The sequence below is a fragment of the Schistocerca cancellata genome, chromosome 4, assembly GCF_023864275.1.
Source record: "Schistocerca cancellata isolate TAMUIC-IGC-003103 chromosome 4, iqSchCanc2.1, whole genome shotgun sequence".
NCBI classification, from domain to species: Eukaryota; Metazoa; Arthropoda; class Insecta; order Orthoptera; family Acrididae; genus Schistocerca; species Schistocerca cancellata.
Genome location: NC_064629.1, coordinates 548,388,446 through 548,407,035, shown reverse-complemented (window position 1 = coordinate 548,407,035; position 18,590 = coordinate 548,388,446). Strand labels below are relative to the sequence as shown.

Genomic DNA, 18,590 nt, shown 5'->3' with positions numbered 1-18,590 from the left:
TCTGGTTCTGTCTTGCTCTGAACCCACTATCCAACATGCTAAATAATACAAAATACGGGTATAATATTACTGGAACATACCCGCACAAAATCACACATTTGCTATACATGGATGATCTAAAACTACTGGCAGCAACCAATCAACAACTCAACCAATTACTAAAGATAACAGAAGTATTCAGCAATGATATAAATATGGCTTTTGAAACAGACAAATGTAAGAAAAATAGCATAGTCAAGGTAAAACAAACTAAACAGGAAGATTACATATTGGATAACCACAGCGACTGCATAGAAGCGATGGAAAAAACAGATGCCTATAAATATCTAGGATACAGACACAAAATAGGAATAGGTAATACAAATATTAAAGAATAACTAAAAGAAAAATATAGACAAAGACTAACAAAAATACTAAAAACAGAATTGACAGCAAGAAACAAGACAAAAGCTATAAATACTTATGCTATACCAATATTGACCTACTCATTTGGAGTAGTGAAATGGAGTAACACAGACCTAGAAGCACTCAATACACTCTAGATCACATAACGTCAACAGATACGAAGAAAGTAAATTGGAAAAAGAAAACACTACATGGCAAGCACCCGTATCATCTAACACAGCCACACATCGATCAAGACGCATCCAACACATGGCTAAGAAAAGGCAATATATACAGTGAGACGGAAGGATTCATGATTGCAATACAGGATCAAACAATAAACACCAGATATTACAGCAAGCATATTATTAAAGATCCCAATACCACAACAGATAAATGCAGACTTTGCAAACAACAAATAGAAACAGTAGATCACATCACAAGCGGATGTAAAATACTAACAAATACAGAATACCCCAGAAGACATGACAATGTAGCAAAAATAATACACCAACAGCTTGCCTTACAACATAAACTTATAAAACAACACATTCCCAGATACAAGTATGCACCACAAAATGTACTGGAGAATGATAAATACAAATTATACTGGAACAGAACCATTATAACAGATAAAACACCACCACATAACAAACCTGACATCATACTCACCAATAAAAAGAAGAAATTAACACAACTAATCGAAATATCCATACCCAATACAACAAATATACAAAAGAAAACAGGAGAAAAAATTGAAAAATACATCCAACTGGCTGAGGAAGTCAAGGACATGTGGCATCAGGATAAAGTTGACATTATACCAATTTTACTATCATCTACAGGAGTCATACCACACAATATCCACCAGTACATCAATGCAGTACAGCTACATCCAAACTTGTATATACAACTACAGAAATCTGTAATTATTGATACATGTTCAATTGCCCGAAAGTTCCTAAATGCAATATAACATATACCGTACAGTTAAATGGAAGTCACGCTTGATCAAGGTCCACGTCACTTTCCATTTTTAACCGGACATAATGTCTGAGACAGGATAGAGAAATAATAATAATAATAATAATAATAATAATAATAATAATGCATTGAGATACATACTAAAAAGCATGCAGTTACCAGACTCACTGTTGAAAAGCATAATTAGTGGGACCATGGAGATAACACATACAAATAGTAACCGAGTTTGGACATTATTTGCAAACCACGTTGCTAGTCCTACTGGTGATGTAAGGCCCTAACGAAATGTAATGGACCTGAACGAGGCAAGAATAATAGTTGGTCCTAATCTGTGGGACCATTGGAGGAGGGTACAAAGAAAATCGGTTTCACACTAATAGTGAAGTGGGCAAATAAATTCTCATCCACGATATGGAAAGGGCATCTTTCAAAGCTGACCAGTCTTCCATTTCTACGATTGTAGTATAAGTGCAGATGTTTTCAGGAGGGCCCACTGTAATCGCTGCTGGTGATTAAGATGCCAGATACTGTACCACCTGGACTACATTTACTTAATAAAAAACATAGGCCTCAAACCAGGATGGAACCCTCAACCTCCTGCATGCTAACCCAAAAGTCTACGTACCGCACCAACAGTACAGTACGACTAACATGTGCTGATACAGATAGTTACCATACATGTGGCTACAGTGTTGCCAGATTGCCACTCTTTAATGTCCTTTTTCTGTCAGATTTACTTGCCGTACAAAATTTTGTAAAAGACATTTTTTATCAGTGGCATGTGAGGATTCACACTGCGAAGCCCAAGTGCGCGAATTTTGCTTCACCCTGTATAGCTGCCAAGAATGTTGACATTACAATTTCTAGAAAATTGTAACACCAGCAAGTTGCTCTGATCGCTTCTGCAACACTGCAAATGGAACTCACCTGCACTACATCATTGTCATCGTCATCGTCATCATCATCATCAGATGCCATGGAAAAAATGTAATAAAAAGCAATGAATGCTTAGCATTGTGACGTGATACTGGTATGCTTTTTCAAATACTTGCAGTTGACATCTTCCATCGTCACTGCCAGGGCTCAAATGTAGTGAGAGAGCACTATGCACGGATATTTGTTGTTCTTTTTTATTTTTATTTTCAACACCACATCACTGCTTCACACACTATTTACAGACTGCTGTAAACACTTCTGCTACCAATGTAATAGTAAGAACAAAAAATAAAGCCCTAAGTATAATGTCGTACAAACATAAAAACATAATTATAGATGAATTACCATTGCTTCTTGCATGGTGGGAGACTGGATCAGCATTTTAGGACAGGTTTAGAAGTCCAACACGTGCAGTGTGGTGTATTTGTCATGTAATGCATTTTCTTGCAATTCTGCTGCATTGCCATTATTTGCTGAACAACATTCCACCTGTCTACGGTCATGGGCTCCTCCTCACTTATCATGCCCCTCCAGTCTTGATGTAGAAAACTGAGCATATTTCTTTGCTAGATTTTTACAAAAAAGACACTTGTGAAATTCTTCTCAAGTGTCTTGTCAATTGAACACATGATGCACCTGTAACATAGTGCTGCTGAAAAAGCAACATTAAAACAGTTATAATAGCAAGATTATGATACTATCAATAGTTTGATGAATACTATTATTTGTTAATACTTACTGGCTGCTTGCTTTGGCTACTGGTGCTCCTGCTGCTGGTGGATGACTGGTTGTGGCACTGTCTGCACAATTGACAGCGTGGATAGGGGAGCCCATGAGCTCTATGCCCATTGACTGAAAAAGTACAATGGCCACCAAGCACTTTATAGGGGTGGGGTGGGGTATTCGAGAGAGAGCGAGGGGTGGGGGGGGGGGGGGACTGGCTCCAGGAGAGAATGTCAGAGCCCAAGTAACGAAGTTGTTATTGGGGTCAAAGGTCAAGATCATTACGATAACGTTATCAGTATTCTACTTTGTGCCACAACCTGCCCAGTACACCTACTTGCATCTGCCAATTTGCGGCCGCTCTGAAACCAAGTGTACAGATTTGCATAAGCAGCTTGGCTTACTAACATGAGCACCAGTCTATTTCTATCTTCTTAGAAAGTTGGTGGGTTGGAATCAGAAACTGAAGAGTAGCATTTTTATACATAGCATCCAGCACTGTTTAAGACTTAAATGCATTTGCGACTTATCTTTTGACAAGTTACTGCATGTTGGAAGATGTATGGAAAAAATACTGTTTATGCTGAGTGAGGTGGTGTAGTGGTCTGAATCAGGAGACTGGCAGTTAAAATCCCTTTCCAGTCATCCAGATTTAGGTTTTCTATGTTTCCTATAAACAACTTAAAGGCAAATGACATGCCTGATTTCCTTCAGCATCCATGCCCTGTCAGTGCTTGTGTGCTGCCTCTGCATGCCTACCTCACAGAACAACAGGTTTTATGACACCCATAGACAGTTGAATGTGTTGGCTGACAAGCACCTGACATCCAACCCAGCAGCAAACCCAACAGGTTGGGTGTACTTCATACATTGTCGAGCTTCAGACCTAGTGTTGGTACAGTGCCATGTGTGCAGTAGATTTTGTATTGGTTGTAGCTGTATGTGATGAGGAAAAAGGAAAACCACCTTGCTTGTCGGCAAATAAATACCTATTAGAGCAAAATAAATTTAATCATATGTCTCTATTGTCACAACTAGCTGTCAACGAGCCACAAGGTTATAAAAACTGTTTATGAATGAACGAGGAGACCTCCTTGCACGAGTTTCCAATCTTATTCAAAAGTAAGATACTAGGAGGAAGGAATCTATTTCGCCTAAAGAATGGCTTGTTGCCACACTTCAGTATTTAGCCACTGGAAGGAGCTAAGAGCAGCTGAAGCTCAGTTGTGCTATATCAGCTCGAACACTCAGGACTGTGCCAGAAACATGCACAGCTATTTTTGATCTGCTCCAAAAAGATCTCTTAAAGATAAGCACACCAGGATTGAAATAAATTTGCATTAATGTGAACTTGCTAACCATTATCACTTAGATTTGTGCTTTGTAACATATCATAGTGGTGAAAGTACTATACTTACAGATCATAAGAAATGGAAATGTTGTCATCGTCCAAAGACTGGTTTGATGCAACTGTCCATCCTACTCTATCCTTTGCAAGCCTCTTCATCTCCAAGTAACTACGGCAACCTACATCCCTCTTGATCTGCGTACTGTATTCATCTCTCGGTCTCCCTCTACAATTTTTACCCCCCCCCCCCCCCCACACACACACACACACTCTCACTCTCTCTCTCTCTCTCTCTCTCTCTCTCTCTCTCTCTCTCCCCCTCCAGTACTGAATTGGTGATCATTTGATGCCACAGAACGTGTCCTACCAACTGATCCCTTCTTTTAGTCAGGTTGTATCACAAATTTCTCCCCAAATCTATTCAGTACCTCCTCATTAGTAACGTAATCTGATCTTCAGCATTCTTCTATAGCACCACATTTCAAAAGCTTCTATTCTTTTTTTTGTGTAAATTGTTTATCGTCCATGTTTCACTTCCACACATGGTTACAGTCCATACAAATACTTTCTGAAAGGACTTCCTGACACTTAGATCAATACTCAGTGTTAACAAATTTCTCTTCTTCAGAAATTCTTCTCATGTCATTGCCAGCCAGCATTTTATATCTTGTCTACTCCGACCATCATCGGTTATTTTGCTCCCCAAATAGCTAAACTCCTTTACTACTTTGTCTCATTTCCTAATCTAATTCCCTCAGCATCACCTGATTTAATTCGACTACATTCCATTAGCCTTGTTTTGCTTTTGTCGATGTTTATCTTATATCCTCCTTTCAAGATACTGTCCATTCTGTTCAACTGCCCTTGTAGTCCTTTGCTTTCTCTGACGGAATTACAATGTCATCGGCAAACCTCAAAGTTTTATTTCTTCTCCATGGACTTTAATTCGTACTCCATATTTTTCTTTTTTTCCTGTCCTGCTCACTCAGTACACAGATTGAATAACATTGGGGATAGGCTACAACCTTGGCTCACTCCGCTCACTGCCTTCTGAACCACTGCTTCCCTTTCACGCCCCTCAACACTTATAACTGCCCTCTGCACAAATTGTAAATAGTCTTTTGCTCCCTGAATTTTACCTCTGGAACTTTTAAAATTTGAAAGAAAGTATTCCAGTCAACATTGTCAAAAGCTTTCTCGAAGTCTACAGTTGCTATAAACGTACGTTTGCCTTTTCTGTGAGAAGTCGAAGGGTCAGTATTGCCTCGCGTGTTCCTACATTTCTCCGCTATCCAGACTGATCGTCCTAGAGGTCGGCTTCTACGAGTTTTTCCTTTCTTCTGTAAAGGACTCGTGTTAATATTTTGCAGCCGTGACTTAATAAACTGATAGTTCAGTAATTTTCACACCTCCTTTCTGTGGAATTGGGAAGTAAGGAAAGGTTATCTAAGTATATATGAAGACAGTAACTGTTCTCGAAATAATAGATACTGTTGATGACCGTGCAGCTTTTCCCTGGAATAAATGATAACTAACTGAAACCCTCAGCTGCCGACAGGTGTCGTTGATATACCTCGATGTGGAAAGCTGAAAATGTGTGCCCCGACCGGGACTCGAACCCGGGATCTCCTGCTTACATGGCAGACGCTCTATCCATATGAGCCACCGAGGACACAGATGAATAGCGCGACTGCAGTCACTTATCCCTTGCACGCTTCCCGTGAGACTCTCATTCCCAACTGTCCACAATTCTACATATGTAATGTACCTGATAGACATTTGTCCATCCACTCATTACTCGCGCACGCTTGTATCTGTTCTTTCGAGAACCGTTACTGTCTTTATATATATATATATATATATATATATATATATATATATATATATATATATATAGTTAAAGGCTACCCAGCCATTGACCTTCGTCTGTGCGAATGCGCACAGGTTGCCCAAACTCTTACGGGAATCGCCAAAGCGTGCGCGAGTAATGAGTGGATGGGCAAATGTCTATAAGGTACATTACATATGTAGAATTGTGGACAGTTGGGAATGAGTCTCGCGGGAAGCGTGCAAGGGATAAGTCCGTGCAGTCGCGCTATTCATCTGTGTCCTCGGTGGCTCAGATGGATAGAGCGTCTGCCATGTAAGCAGGAGATCCCGGGCTCGAGTCCCGGTCGGGCACACATTTTCAGCTGTCCACACCGAGGTATATAACACCACCTGTCGGCAGCTGACGGTTTCAGTTAGTTATCAGTTATCTAAGTTTTGGTGGAAATATAAATTTTGTAGTGAGACAGTTGTAGTACGATAGAATAGTGTGTTAGACTAGGACTCAAACCCGGACCCATGCGTTTCGTGGGTTGACTTGCTAACAATTTCCAATTTCATTTTTGCGATACCATTCAGGAATAGCACGTCAAGGAGAAATTGTGATTGAGAAATGGCTGTAACCCAAGATGAGGTAAAATGTTACAGTTGCGCCACAAAGTTCTCAAAACAGCGAATACTCTGCTAACAAGTCATAGCCTAACAGCATAAATATTGTTAAACATTGAGAATAAATCAGTGGTCCTCTGTGGTTTAAATGTGACCATTTTTCATAGTAATCTAATGAAATTTAATACAAATCAGTATGTGTAATTCAAACCATATACAGGGTTATTACAAATGATTGAAGCGATTTCACAGCTCTACAATAACTTTATTATTTGAGATATTTTCACAATGCTTTGCACACACATAAAAAAACTCAAAGTTTTTTTGGGCATTCACAAATGTTCGATATGTGCCCCTTTAGTGATTCGGCAGACATCAAGCCGATAATCAAGTTCCTCCCACACTCGGCGCAGCATGTCCCCAACAATGAGTTCGAAAGCATCGTTGATGCGAGCTCTCAGTTCTGGCACGTTTCTTGGTAGAGGAGGTTTAAACGCAGAATCTTTCACATAACCCCACAGAAAGAAATCGCATGGGGTTAAGTCGGCGTGGAGTCCATGGCATGAATTGCTGATCATGATCTCCATCACGACCGATCCATCGGTTTTCCAATCTCCTGTTTAAGAAATGTCGAACATCATGATGGAAGTGCGGTGGAGCACCATCCTGTGGTACGTTTAGCTCCCTGCTTGCTTTATTCGTCGACTTCCGCGAGCTACGCGTGAAACTTGCCCGCAAGCGTTCAACCGTTCCTCCGCTCACTGCAGGCAGATCCGTTGATTTCCCCTTACAGAGGCATCCAGAAGCTTTAACCTGAGCATACCATCGCCGAATGGAGTTAGCAGTTGGTGGATCTTTGTTGAACTTCGTCCTGAAGTGTCGTTGCACTGTTATGACTGACTGATATGAGTGCATTTCAAGCACGACACACGCTTTCTCGGCTCCTGTCGCCATTTTGTCTCACTGCGCTCTCGAGCGATCTGGCGGCAGAAACCTGAAGTGCGGCTTCAGTCGAACAAAACTTTAAGAGTTTTTCTACGTATCTGTAGTGTGTCGTCACCATATGTCAATGAATGGAGCTACAGTGAATTTATGAAATCGCTTCAATCATTTGTTGTAATAGCCCTGTAATTATCAATTCATCAAAATATTCAATGTTATATTTATCTTGGGTCTGCGTGAAACTTTCAGCATCCTGCATTAGCACAATATTAATAGATGACTTCGTGTGCAAATCACAATATTCTAAAATTATATTTAAAAAATGCCACTGCATGGCATTAAAAATAGATTTATTCAAAGCATCTTGCAAAAAAATATAAAATTCAGGGTGTATACGTCACGGGAAATCCAGGAAAAATCCGGGCATTTCTTCATCGGGGAGAAATTTTTCAGTTACATTTTTGTAATTTTCACTGGTAAGAACTGATACTCTAACGAAGAACTTTAGTTTGCCCGCTAGTGCAGAATAATACTGCTGCAATAAAACATAAACGAGAGAATAACACCAAAATAAAACTTCATTTGCAAAGAAATTGCCCCATTTATAACAACAAAATACAGCTCACACACCAGTGTCTGCCGACAACAAAGTGTGTGAAAGGTTATGCAATACTTCGTAACAACAAACTGCTTTTGACACGTCTTTCTCGTGGGCCTCGTGTGAGCGCGACGTCACAACTGTTCACATTTCGAACAGGTCGCAGGAAAGTATTACGAATGGTAATTTGAGAACCACTACTTTCAAAGTAAATTCCTTGTACACGAGATGAATTATGTTACGTGTGAGAATATACGATGAAGTATTTAAATGCGGAATGTAAGATTCTTATTCAGAACGTAACACTTTGAGGACTAGCCACTTAGAAAAATTCTAGCCCAGAAGACCAGCCATTTATATGATATTTAAAATTTTACTTGTACTTTTGTGTTTGGTATCTCTCAAAGGGTAACATAAGCTAAAAAAGACCAAGCTTCAATGTTAGTTTTTCATAGTTATTTTAGTTCTTTCATAGAACACAAATTATGCAATAACGATGACAAAAGAATAATAAGCCTTTCAAAAAAAATGCGAAGTGATTTCTTACAGAAAGTATATTCAGCCAGGTAACCCATGAAATGTTGGTTGCACAGCAGTGAAATTTATAATCGTTTTGTGAGAAATATTGAGCTGCTGCAATTTACGTTGTGCGTTTAGGATACTGTGTAACAACACCCTCGAAAAACAACGGCAAAAAAATTTTAACGACCAATATTAGATGTGAAAGCTCAGCTTTTTTCGTAGCTTTACTTACGCATATTAATTTGAATCATTATTTTATCCTATTTGTGTGTTCGAGCGGAATGGTGTTGCTATTGGGTGACTGCATCAAGTGTCCGTGAATATCTGAAGTCATTGACTGGCGAGATCACATGGCATTAGCCATTAGTGGCTGACAAAAGCGCGGCGCAGTCTCGATTTCAGTGTTTCGGAAGCTATCGTGCCACGTTTGGTGGAATTCATGTTTATATATTCGTAATACTAAAGTAAGCATTGTAAATGTTGTTGCACACCAAAGATTTTGCCAAAATGCGTTGTTTTTGTTGGGTTTCGTTCCTAAAATGTTGGGAAGTTCCATGCCGGTGTATAAAACCTTTACCATTCAAAGGATTGATAAGTTTTACTGCTCCAAGGGGAGGTATATTGTCATTTAACACAGAAAACACGTGTTTACGCCAGTGGTATACTGTTTTTTCACCCAGTAAAAATGTATTTTTAGCATGGAAATCAGGGAATTTTTTTCCCTGTGTGCGCATACACCCTGTAAGTTAGATTTTATTCATTGTTCGTCATTTGCAATATTATCCAGAAGCAAAATCTCGTAGAGTTCGTCTGTGATCTCTTGACGGTTAATTTCTTCATTAGAAGAGGTATTATCTGCTTGTGTTTGAAGAATTATATTCTCAGAATGTGGCATAGTTGGGGCAGGTGCCCTTGCTGCATTTGAAGACTTAGAATGAGCAGTTTTAAATTTCAGTATTCTTTTGTAAAGAAGGAAATGAAATTCTAATAATTTTAAGGCCACTAAAACGCTCAATTTGAATCACGTTATGCCTGTGACGTCACTGGCTACCTTGCTGCTCCCACTGTTATAAAGTTAATTCACATTGATGTCTTTTTTTGGAATTTGGGTGCAAATGGTGTGTAGTACCATACTGTACAAATACATGTATAAAAATTACTGAAAAGTTGTTTTTGAGTGTTCAGAGAATGAGAAGATGCATAAAACGTGGTTGCACTATACCAGCAAAGTGTGGACAGGCGATTTCAGTAACTTAATTAACAATGTGTTGTACTGTAAAGTTAACGTTAACATTAACTGCAAGATATTCTGTCCCTCTGTTACAACGAAGGATGGCGTCTTTCAACGAAATTTAACTTCTAGTGAAAATTTGCGTTTTATCCAGCCACAACTCAGTTATTCGGTAGCTCAGTTATTAGAGTGGTAGATGTCAAATTTTATAAGATTATGTCCATAGATTGCTGGTTCAAATCTAACCTGAAATAATATTTTGACTTATTTATAAAACGACTGGACAGTCCCTCGTGTGAAAATCAGATCACAATCACAAAACTTCACCACACCAATCAGAAACAGAATAGTATTGTGTTTTCCTTGCTGCTTACATGCACGTACATTTGCAATCGCTGTTCACACATCATGTTCAAAAAGATATTTTCTAGTTAATGTGACCACACGTAGAAACAATGCTTTTTATCATTGTAATTTTCAGCTAGGATCCTTGTTGTCTAAACTTTTGCAGTTTCATTATCTTACATGAAGATGAAGTAAGTCTGCGTCAGACGCCAACGTTCGTTCACACTCACAAACATCACAGTCCTTTTGTTCGTGTCACCTGCATGTTGTACACGTTTCACCTCTCTCTGTATATCCTCGTCGTCCTACACCTCATTGTACTGTGGGCGTATAGTGACATCTTCACTACTAGCAATGCTTTCCAAAAAAGTGAATTGTTTGCTCACAGAGCAAATGCATTTATCCTCTGTTGTCCATTTCTCAGACTAAGAGTAATGTGAAGCTATATACAGGGTGAGTCACCTAACGTTACCGCTGGATATATTTCGTAAACCACATCAAATACTGACAAACCGATTCCACAGACCGAACGTGAGGAGAGGGGCTAGTGTAATTGTTTAATACAAACTATACAAAAACGCACGGAAGTATGTTTTTTAACACAAACCTACGTTTTTTTACATGGAACTCCGTTAGTTTTGTTACCACATCTGAACATATAAACAAAAACGTAATCAGTGCCGTTTGTTGCATTGTAAAATGTTAATTACATCCGGAGATATTGTAACCTAAATTTGACGCTTGGAACCTCCGACGTTCAGTTGCGTGTTGTAACAAACACGGGCCACGGTCGGCGAGCAGCATCTGCAGGGACACGTTTACGATGACGGCCGTGTTTACGAGTATGGCTGTAGTGCACTGTTGTGGTTTGGTCTAGCTGTTGCAGTGTCCGCATGTAGCGCTTGCTGCTATTGTTATTCTGCTTTCGTCTCCGCACGCAGACCAACTGTCGTACACCGTGTTACCAGACGTCTGTGATAGTGTAGTGTTGTAGGAACTGTGACCATGGTGTATTCGAACTCTGTAAAGGCGGAGATGATACTCATCTATGGCGAGTGTCGACGAAATGCAGCTGAAGCCGGCAGAGTGTATGCAGAACGGTACCCGGACAGAGAGCATCCAACGTGCCGCACATCGCAAAACATCTACCGCCAACTGTATGCAACAGGTATGGTCGTAGCACGAAAACGGGTCCGTAACAGGCCCGTCACAGGAGAAGCGGGTGCAGTTGGTGTGTTAGCTGCTGTTGCCATGAACCCACACATGAGGACACGGGACATTGCGAGAGCCGGTGGACTGAGTCAAAGTAGTGTCATGCGCATACTGCATCGTCACCGCTTTCACCCGTTTCATGTGTCGCTACATCAGCAATTAGATGGTGATGACACTAATCATCGAGTGCAATTCTGTCAATGGGCATTAACAGAGAATGCGTTGCAGTTCTACCCGTTTACCGATGAAGCGGGTTTCACAAACCACGGGGCAGTGAATCTACGGAACATGCATTACTGGTCCGTGGACAATCCTCGCTGGCTCAGACAGGTAGAGCGACAGCGATCGTGGGCTGTAAATGAATGATGCGGAATCATTGGCGACCACCTCATTGTTCCTCACTTCATTGCAGGGGCCCAAACAGCTGCAACATACATCGCGTTTCTACAGAATGATCTGCCAACTTTGCTCGAAAATGTCCCACTGGAAACGCGTCGACATGTGGTACCAGCATGATGGTGCACCTGCACATTCCGCAATTAACACTAGGCTGACCCTTGACAGGATGTTCGACGGGCGTTTCATAGGACGTGGATGACGCATAAATTGGCCAGCCCGTTCTCCTGATCTTACACCTCTGGACTTCTTTCTGTGGGGTACGTTAAAGGAGAATGTGTACCGTGATGACATTACACCAGATGTACTGCGGCGTGTACGACATTCATTACACCAGAGATTGCAATTGTGTGCAGCAAATGATGCCCACCACATTGAACATCTGTTGGCCTGACATGTCGGGACACACCCTATTCCACTCCGTAATTGAAAGCGGAAACCACGTGTGTACGTGTACCTCACCCCTCATGGTAATGTACATGTGCGTCAGTGAAAAAGACCAATAAAAAGGTGTTAGCATGTGGGCGTAATGTGCTGTTCCAGTCTCTTCTGTACCTAAGGTCCATCACCGTTCCCTTTGGATCCCTACGTAATTCGGTGCTCTCCGATACACACGATCGAACAACGGAGGAGTAGTACTCAAGCGTCAACTTTAGGTTACAATATCTCCGGATGTAATTAACATTTTACAATGCAACAAACGGCACTGATTACGTATTTGTTTATATGTTCAGATGTGCTAACAAAACTAACGGGGTTCCATTTAAAAAAAACGTAGGTTTGTGATAAACATACTTCCGCGCATTTTTTTTATGGTTTGTATTAACCAGTTACACTAGCCCCTCTCCTCACGTTCGGTCTGTGGAATCGATTCGTCAGTATTTGATATGGTTTACGAAATATATCCAGCGGTAATGTTAGGTGACTCACCCTGTATAATACTTCCCAAAATCAAAACAACTGCTACAATCAGTTCTTGCTGACACTATGTTCGTATTTCGTGTAAAGCTTATAAAAATATGACCCTGCCAGGATTCGAACTGTAGAGAGGGGAAAGTTGGACTTCAGATCCAACTGTTCTGAAACCTACAAGCCTCTCTCTCTCCCTGTGGGAGCTCGAATCAGCCTGATGATGCACCTGGTCACGATCAAATCTGGTATTGCATGCTTCGACATTTGCTGCCAGTGTCAAAGGATCCTCCTCAAATATTGTAATCTAATATGGTATACAGGCGATTTCCCCAACTCGTGGGGGGAGACGTTTCTGATACCTCTCCTAAAACCATAAAAGTATCTATAGTAGTGGGACAACAGGGACGCCACCCCACTCTCCATTGTTGCCAAATTTATTCAAAATGGCAGATGCAAGATGGCGGCGATAGATATGACAATGTCGCAATGATGTCATGTCGGGAAGTTCAAATTTTGGAGGGAAGGTAGGTCAATTGGGCTACCTCCACTAACCTAACCCCTTCGTGTCCCCTCCCCCAGAAAATGACGACAAGTTCAAATTCCAGCAAGACAATGCAACACGCCATGGCTACCTCCACTAACTTAAGAAAATGGCAGGAAAATAGGTCACTTGGGCTACCTCCACTAACCTAAGACATCCGCCGCCATCTCTTCCTAGGAATTGGTGGGAAAAGGACTCAGCCTGTGCTACATAGCATGTACATAAGTCTTTATTTTGCATGCATTGTTTAAATAAACAATTTGAGGCAGTAGCTCCAACCACTGTCTTCACTATGTCAGAAGTCCAACTGACCTAGTGCACAGTGGTGCCACTATAGGGCGCCATCGTCCCTCCAGTGATGTAATCCAAGATGGTGGTCTGGAGGGGAAAAATGGCGGGACTCAGCCTGTGCTGGTCTGCTGGAGAGAGGAAGTAGTGTACTTTATTTATTTTGAAATATTTTATTTAGCGATGGATTTTGCGTGATTCATTTACACTCCTGGAAATTGAAATAAGAACACCGTGAATTCATTGTCCCAGGAAGGGGAAACTTTATTGACACATTCCTGCGGTCAGATACATCACATGATCACACTGACAGAACCACAGGCACATAGACACAGGCAACAGAGCATGCACAATGTCGGCACTAGTACAGTGTATATCCACCTTTCGCAGCAATGCAGGCTGCTATTCTCCCATGAAGACGATCGTGGAGATGCTGGATGTAGTCCTGTGGAACGGCTTGCCATGCCATTTCCACCTGGCGCCTCAGTTGGACCAGCGTTCGTGCTGGACGTGCAGACCGCGTGAGACGACGCTTCATCCAGTCCCAAACATGCTCAATGGGGGACAGATCCGGAGATCTTGCTGGCCAGGGTAGTTGACTTACACCTTCTAGAGCACGTTGGGTGGCACGGGATACATGCGGACGTGCATTGTCCTGTTGGAACAGCAAGTTCCCTTGCCGGTCTAGGAATGGTAGAACGATGGGTTCGATGACGGTTTGGATGTACCGTGCACTATTCAGTGTCCCCTCGACGATCACCAGTGGTGTACGCCCAGTGTAGGAGATCGCTCCCCACACCATGATGCCGGGTGTCGGCCCTGTGTGCCTCGGTCGTATGCAGTCCTGATTGTGGCGCTCACCTGCACGGCGCCAAACACGCATACGACCATCATTGGCACCAAGGCAGAAGCGACTCTCATCGCTGAAGACGACACGTCTCCATTCGTCCCTCCATTCACGCCTGTCGCGACACCACTGGAGGCGGGCTGCACGATGTTGGGGCGTGAGCGGAAGACGGCCTAACGGTGTGCGGGACCGTAGCCCAGCTTCATGGAGACGGTTGCGAATGGTCCTCGCCGATACCCCAGGAGCAACAGTGTCCCTAATTTGCTGGGAAGTGGCGGTGCGGTCCCCTACGGCACTGCGTAGGATCCTACGGTCTTGGCGTGCATCCGTGCGTCGCTGCGGTCCGGTCCCAGGTCGACGGGCACGCGCACCTTCCGCCGACCACTGGCGACAACATCGATGTACTGTGGAGACCTCACGCCCCACGTGTTGAGCAATTCGGCGGTACGTCCACCCGGCCTCCCGCATGCCCACTATACGCCCTCGCTCGAAGTCCGTCAACTGCACATACGGTTCACGTCCACGCTGTCGCGGCATGCTACCAGTGTTAAAGACTGCGATGGAGCTCCGTATGCCACGGCAAACTGGCTGACACTGACGGCGGCGGTGCACAAATGCTGCGCAGCTAGCGCCATTCGACGGCCAACACCGCGGTTCCTGGTGTGTCCGCTGTGCCGTGCGTGTGATCATTGCTTGTACAGCCCTCTCGCAGTGTCCGGAGCAAGTATGGTGGGTCTGACACACCGGTGTCAATGTGTTCTTTTTTCCATTTCCAGGAGTGTATTACACTGATACAAAACACTCGCTCTGACGTGATTGGGGTCACAATACACAGTTTGCAGACCTGCAAACTACTTGTAAATCACCGAAATAATGCGGTACACTGATGTGCAGACACGCTCACTAATTATAAACTGTCGAAATATTGCATACAGTTTATTTAGAGATAGATTTCACGTAGTTTATGTAATACACTGGTACAAAACACTCACCCTTGCATGCTTAAGGTCACAGTAATTAGTCTACAGACCACCGAAATAATGCAGTACACTGACTTGCAGAGACGCAAATAACTCTTAAATTGTAAAAATAATGAATGTAAAACGCTCTCCAAACACACTTGCTAGTCCGTCAGCTGTCGAAATCGTGCACTGCATACCTGTTCACAAAATAATGTAACACACGAAAACAACTCGTAAATTGTAAAAAAATAATGCATGTGTAACGGTATGGAAACACACTAGCAATGCTTAAACACCCGAAAATAATGTAGAGTGCAAACACTCAGTGCACGTAAAAAACGCAATGTATCAGTGAACTGTTCCAACGCACACACGTGCTTTGCAGGACCACCCAGACGCAAGTCAGCACCAGAGCGCGAGCCATTGCTATGACACCGCTGCCTACGGCAGGTGAAAGTCACGTCTACAGTTAGTTTTTCGAGTGTTACACTGTCGGCACATGCCTGTATAAATTAGAGGGACGTCACCTCCTGGACCATGCGCAAGTGTTTAACATTGCTGACACAATTCCTCTCTCTACCTGCAGTCCATCGATGACCTAATTGCCGAGCGACTCACCCTCACTGCACAAATCCGTCCCAGAATAGCACAGGCTGCATAGTTTCTAGCGATTCTAACGGGACATGCGAGCTGTGTCTAGCCGTGCACATGTTGACCAGCCAAGCGTGACTGACGCATCGCCGCGACATGGTTGCCTACCTACACGCTATCACAAGTGCATCTAAAAGGTTCTCAGTTTATCCTGGTGTCACATGGCTGTGTAAAATACGAGCCAAGTCGACCTCTCGGTACTTGTATAGTTTCCATGAGATAGCTACCGGTCACTTTTGTAGGAGCTTTCGTGATGTCTCAGCTTGTCTGCATGGACAATTCTTGGCCTAACAGAACCTGTTTACGAAAATAACACAGAATAATGCCGAATGCATTCACCATGATGGTCCTGACATGGCACCCCATCCATTAGGTCTTAACCTTCCTGGAAATCGTTAAGTCCTGTTTTTTTTCTGCAAACGATACTTTCAGCGGCACTTGTATATGTCTATGGCAAAGCATGTTTCGAATTCTTCAAGTTCAGTGGACGCCATGTACACTTAATCGATAATAGAGTGATGGTAGAACGACTGTCTGTAATCTTCCATATGTCTTCACGGTCCTTATGCGCAATGTATGTTGGCGGCGGTAGAATCATTTGCTAGTTAGCTTCAAATGACATTCTCTAAATTTCCTGCGTTTCTTCACTCTGACCTGGTACAGATCAAAGACACCAGTGAAGTAAGCAGGATGCCAATAATACTGCATCCGAATGTTACGGGTTTGTTCCTTCTATTCATCAGCATTAACTTGCATTTTTCCGGATTTAAGGCTAGTGGCCATTCATCACACCAACTGGGAATTTTGTCTAAGTTGTCTTTTGTCCTCTTACAGTCACTGAACTTTGATGTCTTATCGTATGCCGCAGCATCGTCAGCAGACTACTGTCCGCCAAGTCATTTATGTATAAAGAGAACAGCAGTGATCCTATTGCATATGCTTGTGGCTTTAACAGGCTTCGATGGGACATAGTGTCATATACCTTCCTGAAATCTAGAAATCTGTAATCTACCTGTTACCCTTCATTCATAGTTCTCGATATATTGTGTGAAATAAAGGCATGCCGAGTTTCTCACGAGTGATGTTTTCTAAAACCATGCTGATTCATGAACATAAACAGCTTAGCCTCAAGAAAGTTTATTATGTTCGAACTGAGAATATCTACAAGGATTCTGCCACAAGCTGAAGTTAGGGATATTGGTATGCAATTTTGCTTGTCTGTTACTTCGCCTTCCTTATATACTGGAGTCATCCACTCTTTTTTTCCCAGTCATTTGGGCCTTTGTGTTGGACGAGAGAGAGGGAGATTCATGATAAATGCAGACAGGGTAATGGACCAATGCCTTAGAGTACTCTTAGTAAAAATCGAATGGGATGCCTTCCGAACCAGATGATTTGTTTATGTTTTTCAATCTTTAAGTTGCTTCTCTATGTCATGCATACTTAATTATATGTCATCCATATGAGGGGGTCTGTTTGAAACCCAAAAGACGGCATGTTTGCACTGTTCTTCATGCGAGAACGATGTCTTAAATGTGAAATTTATAAATTGCGCTTTGGTTTTGCTGCCTTAAACTGCTGCACTGCAGTGAACTGGTCAACAAGGCGCTGAATGGAACCCTTAGATTCGCTTACTGATTTTACATAAGACTTGAGTTGCTAGTCATCTAATATAAGTCAAATTATCCATCATTCTCGTTTTTCCATTTATGTCGACGGTACTCGATTCATAAATATACTGTATACATATGGTATTGTTCAGTGATCTCTGCAGTACGGGGTGTGACCTGGGTTCTATGACAGGGTCTGCTAATACACAGAAAATTCGTGGCGGATTTCAGTTCATAACTGATGCTGTGTGTATGTGATGCATAGAACTAAGTTGATTGTATTTCATCTTATTTATTTATTTATTTTTGTTTCAGGGGCTCTACCAGATAGTACGGTGTCACTGTCACCGCAGAACCCACCACCACCACCACCACCACCACCACCACGGTGGTATATGTTACCCGAAGAATATAAAGATGATGAAGGTGATGATAATGAGGGTGTAATTTTCTTATACAAATTAATAAATACCGATGAAGAGGACTATATTTCTTTATCTACAAACAAAAAGGAAAAAGCCTCTCACCTAATATCCAACATCATCTACAAGGTGGATCTCTTACATCAGAGTATACCACTGCAACAGATGTGTGTTTGTTTGATGCTTTATAAATACGCCATATGATTCCTATATAGATGTTAATTCAGCTTATGGTCAGCTGCAGACTATATTGGTGACTGTGTTGCATGGAGGGTCGGTCACAGACAGTCAGTCTCTAAC

At 42.2% G+C, this 18,590-nt stretch overlaps 1 long non-coding RNA gene and 1 other non-coding gene across 2 annotated transcripts in view; one reads left to right on the top strand and one right to left on the bottom strand.

Moving 5' to 3' along the window:
* Positions 1-18,352, top strand: part of LOC126183639 (uncharacterized) — a 30,505-nt gene extending 12,153 nt beyond the window's left edge. Inside the window, exon 4 of the long non-coding RNA XR_007536784.1 lies at positions 18,184-18,352. This is a non-coding gene — a long non-coding RNA (uncharacterized LOC126183639). The remainder of the gene's footprint in view (positions 1-18,183) is intronic.
* Trnat-ugu (transfer RNA threonine (anticodon UGU)) lies at positions 5,974-6,047 on the bottom strand. Its single transcript has one exon. It is a non-coding gene; the product is annotated as a tRNA-Thr (tRNA).
* Positions 18,353-18,590: the final 238 nt, after the last annotated feature.